This window comes from Ixodes scapularis, unplaced genomic scaffold (assembly GCF_016920785.2).
Source record: "Ixodes scapularis isolate PalLabHiFi unplaced genomic scaffold, ASM1692078v2 PGA_scaffold2__306_contigs__length_199485367, whole genome shotgun sequence".
Taxonomy (NCBI): Eukaryota; Metazoa; Arthropoda; class Arachnida; order Ixodida; family Ixodidae; genus Ixodes; species Ixodes scapularis.
The window spans coordinates 183,679,438-183,686,246 of NW_024609857.1; the positions used below are offsets into that span (position 1 = coordinate 183,679,438).

The 6,809-nt window shown below is 44.0% G+C and overlaps 1 long non-coding RNA gene across 1 annotated transcript; it reads right to left on the bottom strand.

Annotated features, from left to right (window-relative positions):
- Positions 1 to 2,709: 2,709 nt before the first annotated feature.
- Positions 2,710 to 6,089, bottom strand: LOC115322271. Its single transcript, XR_005718095.1, has 3 exons — positions 5,141 to 6,089; positions 4,970 to 5,047; positions 2,710 to 2,871 (listed from the first exon to the last, which is right to left on the bottom strand). It is a non-coding gene; the product is annotated as an uncharacterized LOC115322271 (long non-coding RNA).
- Positions 6,090 to 6,809: the final 720 nt, after the last annotated feature.

A 6,809-nucleotide genomic window follows, 5' to 3' on the forward strand; every position in this document is an offset into this window, starting at 1 on the left:
CGGACTACGTTCAGTGCGTCTTCAAGTTCCAACGGCCGCCTGATCGTTCGAACTGCCGTATGCTCCTTCAATCGCTTCTGCAGTCGTCTGCTCTTTTAGGCGACACAAGCCCGTAGACCAAATGTTGGTCCGGTACTTGCGATAAGAAGTAAGTGCAAGCCTCAAAAGACTTAAGTTTGAAAGTTGGTAAGGAGGCCCGATGTAAACAGTAGGTACAAGGAGATGTTGAGTATTACTACCATGGCCATCACCGACTTGTTATGCCTTATTCACTTGGTCCGATTTTGCTTGCGATTTTCAGCATCGGCGTCGACCATTTCAGTTACGGTTCACGCGTTTGCAGCCCGAGCGACGTCGCGACTGAAAATTGCTAGCGAAATCTCCTCATGCGAATTAGGCTTTAGCGTACATTCTCTGGTGTCCACGCGGAATGAATCGCCGCATGTCACATTATTCTCGCGAAGTTTAGCGGTGTAACGAGCCTCGGCAATTTCGCTGAGGCCGCTCAAGCAGTCGGACAGCTCCAGAAAGACGTAGAATCAACAATTCGAACGCGAAAAAGAGCAGGGGGACTCACACCAACGCCGACACGTCGCATTTCAATGGTTTGTTTATGGGCGACGGCGAGCTTTTTGCCCACACTCCATCGCGCTTGCGAGGCGCCGGTGGCGTCCGCTGGGGGCGCTCCAGTTTGTTTGTAAACATGAGTTGGTCTATAAGTTGCCGAAATAAGTCGCGAATGTGTGTTTCCACCTCAGATCGTACAGTGATGGTCCGGGTCATATTTTTATGTTGATGTAAAATATATATGCTAAAGCAGAATTCTTGGAGCGGAGAGCTCAGCTATATGAGAATGCAGTAGCTAATTTTCTTGTGGAGATATATTACTTCAAAGCTAGATGCGTTGAGATTGCCAAGGTTTCGCAATGGTATTTAGCACAGCCGTCCATTTCACAGCGAAGCGTGGACGCACTAAGATTTTTTGTTACCTTATTGTATGAAAGCGTTACAAGATGTACGCGAATTATTAAAACTTACGAGGAAATATTTTTATGAAATCTCTCTCTCTCTCTGTAGATATATATATATATATGTGTGTGTGTGTGTGTGTGTGTGTGTGCCGTATTATCCTGAGTCATCGCCCCCCCCCCCCCCCCTGCCGCGTGAAATTCATAAAAAATTGGAGTGGGCCATATGTCGCAGTGGGTGCGAACAAAAAGTTGAAAAAAGCGGAAAAGACTGTCCATCTTTCGTTGTGTATCTAGCGCTGCTGCACAAGAGATACAATAAACTCAAAAACTCGATTTAGTTTTAGTGCTTTATAGAAAAAATGCTCATGACAGAATGTATTACTATCGCGAAGTCCGTTGCTTGCGTATGCGCTACGAACACCGCCGATCTTCATACAGCGCGAACGTTTGTTCCGTGAAAGCATGTCACCACCCTGTTCTCCGAGTTATTAAAGAAGAAAAAATTCAACAGGAAAAAAAAAAAATAACCAGGCGCAACGAGCGAGCGAGCGGACCAAAGAAGCGATGAAGAGCGATGCGGGGAAAGCGGATAAGCTGGCGTTCGCGTTGGCAAATACTCTGACTTCGGGCCAAGTCGGACGCCTTGTCAATCCCAAGCTCTTGCACAATTTTCTTGTTTGGTGCCTACATGCGTGCGTCCGTGCACGGCGTGCTATCAAGGGGGAATTGGGACGCACTACAAACGTCTGTGTAGGGAGTTAAAAGCAAAGCCTTATTTACCCGTTGGCTTTGTCTAAAACAATTGCACAACCGCGGTCGCAACGTGCGGGGAGAAGGCGCGGGTTCGCGGCGACCTTGCTTCGGCGGAGACTGACTTTGAGCTGACACTCCGCGGTTAAAATGCAGCATTTGGGGCGCTCGCTTACCTCGCAATGCCTGACTGGGTTACTGCTTGTGTTATCTTCCCAATTTTTTTTTTTCGTCGGGTAAATTTTTTTGTAAGCCGAAACAAACTTTTATTATGTTATCTCCATCGTTTTTTTGTGTTTTTTTTTCTTTTTCGCACGGATACGCAACCACTTCGGGGTCGCTTACGGAGGAAATACGTAAACTAACAGAAGTGCATTTCCCTCCTTCGTTTTACTTTGTCACGGACATCCTCCAACTGTAAAGTCCGCGGCCGCGCCACTCGGGTAGGATGAGTTTTCGCGGATCGCGGAGTCAGCGTTGGGGTATTTGAAGGGGTGGGCGATGACGCGGTGTTTTTCGGGGGGAATCGATATGAGACAAAAAAATGAGGTGGGCGATGATTCGGGGATGCGCGATAACTAGGAATATTACTATATATATATATATATATACAGTGTGTTTCCCGAAAAGTACAAATTCGATATTGCAAAAACTACCTGAAGCAAAGAAACAAACAAAAAAAGATTGTGCCGTTTTGTTTTTGGGCCAGGGACCCATTTAAGAAAATGATTGATCTTCGGGATAATTAGGTTGTTAATTATTTTTGCGTTATTAACTTTTTTAATATTCTGCATAAGGGCTTGTTTTTAATTATAAACTCGCTGAGCAACATCGAAAAACACTAAAGCAATGAAGTACAGAACGATAGAAGGCACGCGCGGCATTTTACGACTTTGCGGAAAACCGTACAACTTCTACCGGTCTTTAAGTTTCGGTTTGCGATTGGAGCGCTTCTCGGCACCGACGGCACCGCGCCCCGTGGACACATTCTCCAATTTCTGGTGCTTTGGAAACTTGTGAAAAAACACATCCGCGTTGCGCGGCGGGTTGCTTGAGCAGCCCACAGCGCTACAGGTTGCACTCGGCATCTTTCGAGGAACAGCTCGGCAGTCTTGGGCGCACTGAGTTGCTCGCTGAGAAGCATTGGAGTCTTCACAAGCAAATAAGCAAAAGGCTATACTGAAGCTGCACGAGCTACAGATAAAAGCAACGTCGAAACACACTAATCACAAGCAAAAAGTAGTGGTAGTAGCCGCTCAAAGACGCGCACTCCGCGCAACACCCGAACTGGAGTAAAAAAAAAGAGAACGATACTGACATCACGGCCCAATGTTGCTTTAGCGATCGGCAACCCGCTGGCCTCCCGCTAAGGAGCAGCGGCTCGCGGCGGGTCGCATTTTTATTATCGGCATTAGTTGATAATGCGGCGTCCCACGGACGTAATATTTTGGCTGGAGTCGTATTTTGTGTTACTACAACGATACTAGTAATTTATTTCATTTTGAGTTTGCCGGAGTTGCTCTTTAAGTACAAAGTAATGACCTGTCAAATTCGACCAAAAATTGAGCTGAGTGACAAGTTTGATATTTTGCTTTTATAAAACAATAAAATTTCTAAAACTATTTGAATACGTTAAGGTATCTTTATAGTACCTATAAAATGAGGGGGGGAAAGTTAAAAGGGAGTAGGAAAAACACTAGCACCTGCAGAGGGTGTCAAAAAAGCGACCTGCGTCGGCGGGCAAAAACACTAGTTTCTGCCACTGCGGCTTCTACGCTTCGCAACTCGAGAACAAAAAATCTTGGGAACATGCGCTTGGCGCCCTCCTTCATTTGAGAAATTCCCCCAAAATATATATTTTTTCGTCAAAATTAAAAGTTAGGCTCTTTTAGCCTGCCCGATTTGAGCTAAACCAGCCATATATATAAATTAATAATTTATAATATTATTATTTATGTAAGGAGGTGGAGGAGAGGGTACGAAGGAGGAGGACTAGAGGGTATGAAGGAACCTTTCCTCCCCCTCCTGTTCTCCTCCTCCTCCTTCTCCCCTCCCCTTCCGGTTACGCCGACGGCGACGGCGATGCCGACGCCACAAAACACGGGAACAAGCGTCAAAAGCTAAGCTCTAAGAAAAAAAACTGAAACACGTGGAATGAAAACATGCTGGAGACAAATTCACGAATTATTTACAGCTAACACCTTCACATAAAAATACACAAAATTTATTTTACGAATAAATAAAGACATGTGATTAGCCGTTATAGTACTTCTGTTATTAACGCAGAAAGACAATATATTAGCCGTTATAGTACTTCTGTTATTAACGCAGCTAATTTGTCGAATGTGCACAAATTGCACGTAAATATTTAAAGAAAACACCAATCATTTCTTTAAAATCTTCTTAACCGTTTACAATGACGTGAACAAACTTTTGATGGCGAAACATTGAGTAACATATGAGCAGCTTTAGAGGAAATACGAAACGATACCTTCACTCAAAATAAGCGAGCGTGACTTCGTTACCGGGGATTTGTCACACGACGTCGGCTCCAAACACGCCTTTTCTAGAACCGGCAAGGGCTGTACAGCAATGCTTCTCTACTTAGAGTTTAAAAAGTTAGGTTTCCTAGTTTTACCTTTATATTTGTGTTTCATTGTGTTAATCCCTACGATTCCCCCCCCCCCCCCCCCTCCCTCCTCCGCATCCCATTTTCAAAACATGTTCAAATTTGGTGTTCTTTTTACCGAGCGGCCCACCAGGAATTAAATGTATACTTTTATTGTTCCTTCTTCGTTATCATGTTACTTTATAACAGCAATGATTAACCTAATTATATCGAAGACATCTTTCTCTCTGAAATTTTCCCTTTGGCATGAGCCTTTATATCAACACTTTGTTTTGCGATCAGTACTTTTTCACAGGAAGGATTTGGATCGCGTGTCGTGAAACAACCTGTATGCATAGCTAAGTGCTTGTCTTAAGGAGGTTAATTTCATAACGTAGATATCTTACAGAAATTTACACAATACGATCCGGACCATTACTGTCTCAATTGGCATGGAAACACCCACAACAAAACCCTCGTGATAATTGACTTTTATGTGTATTTAGTTGTACGGCACGCATCGGGGGCTCTTAGAAATGTTAAGCTTGTTAGTCTGCCGTTACGAAATGTTGAACACAGATATACCGATTCTCGAGGTACTACTTCCTTCGCGTAATTGGTTTCGTGGGGATGAACCTACCTTCATGTGAGTACTTTTGGCTTCACAGCAACGGGGCTGTGCTTAAAGTTTTCAGATGCCTGCAGTCCCCCGACAGTCCTTCATGAGCAAATGGCCCCGGGAAGGGGAGGGGGAGAGACGGGGGAGAAGTTTTTAAGAGGCAACGCAGGGAAATGGAAATGTAGAACTCACCTAGGGGCAGCACGGCTTTCTACGTAGTGCAGCACCGCTGTACATCCTTTGTCGGTTGTAAACGAAATGTGGAGCCGGTGTCGTGCGGTAAAGCCCCTATAATGAAGACAAGATAGCACAATTTAAGGGAAGGTCTGCATTCATTTTTCCCTTGAGGATGTCATATGCTGTTGAGTCTTTTGCCTTCAGAAGTTAGTTAATATCACTCTGAAAGGTTCAGGAGAGTTTAAAGAAAATTGAAAATGGAGTTTTTTTTTTAAACATCGAAGTGAAATTTTGTTACAGTTCAACTAGATAAATGATCTGCGTTTCTGCATTACTACTTGTCACAATATAATGGCTAATAACAGGTTTCTTATTTATTCGAAAATGCAATTATATACTACCAGTTTGACGTATTTTGCGTCGTCTTGTGTTAAGTAGTTTGTTGCTAAATACTTTAAGAATATTTCTTTAAAAAGGGTTTATTTGACGTGTTTGGTGAATTTTCTTTGCTAAAAAAATTTCAGTGTATTTTTTAATACCTGGGGTGCATGTTGTAAACATTTTGTAAATTAAATTGACGAAGATATATTATTCTAAGCATGCTTCGGTGTGAAATTGACGGCTGTGGAAATAAGCATAGCGAAACTTTGGCCATCTCCTAGACCTGAGCTTCGAACTTTTATACCTCCGGAAGAAAATTAGCTATGGCGTTCGCGCAATAGGCCCGAGAAGACGGAGTGGCGCCATCTGGTGATTTCTTATCGACACGTAGAATCAAGGATAACGTGAAAGATTCTGCGCTCGTTTGGTAGGATGTAGGTTGGGATGCAATGCTCACAATTCAAGTTTGATTCCTTAATTTAAACGAGAGCTTAGGGTTGCCTCAGACATAATTATGTCGCTGTAGTTCTTGTCAAAATTAAACCCAAGCAGCGCAGCAACAGTGGCGTCCCAGCCTATGAACAGAACCCATTGACTTAGTTTCATGTTATCGTACTGACCCAGACCAAAGCGGTCGTCGACGCGACTTCGGAGGCTTGTTAACACACCAAACAGGTAGATTCCGGAAAAACGGAATTCCCAAAGCGAGTTTTCTTTTTTTCTTCTTTTTTTTTTAGCATGTCGGAAACAGGCAGAGCAAATAGAAACCAATCGCGAGGATGGCCGAGCAGGCGTTAAACATGCCATTCCATTGCAGTATCTTTTTCTCGCAGTTTGTTTGCGCGGTTTTAGAGACAGGAAAAATAAAGTGTACGTACTACATGATTCGACGGTAACTCGTAGCATGTTTATTTCAGCTTAACGTCCACGAAAGCGCAGAAAATATAAATGACCAGTGTGTCACTGCGACTAGAGCGTCCGCCACCAGCGCAGGCTCCGAAAATGACGAGAGGCCGACGAAGAGATAAGACGCACCTGCTAACCGGAAAGTTTAGGTCAAGATTCAAACAAATCATACGAAACGGGTCCAACGGAAGAATAAAAAGTCGGGCGAACATATCCATTTGAAGAGGCCGCTGGTCGTGGGCTGCGAGTGACGAGCGCCTTATTAAGCCTTCCTACCCACCTTGCTAAGCCTTCCCACCGACTCGAGCGGACGTTGACGTCATTAAGATTGCGGTCGTTGCTTCCTGAACCCGTGAATCGAGCGGCCTTCACCCAGAATTGTAGTTTCGAGTATGTA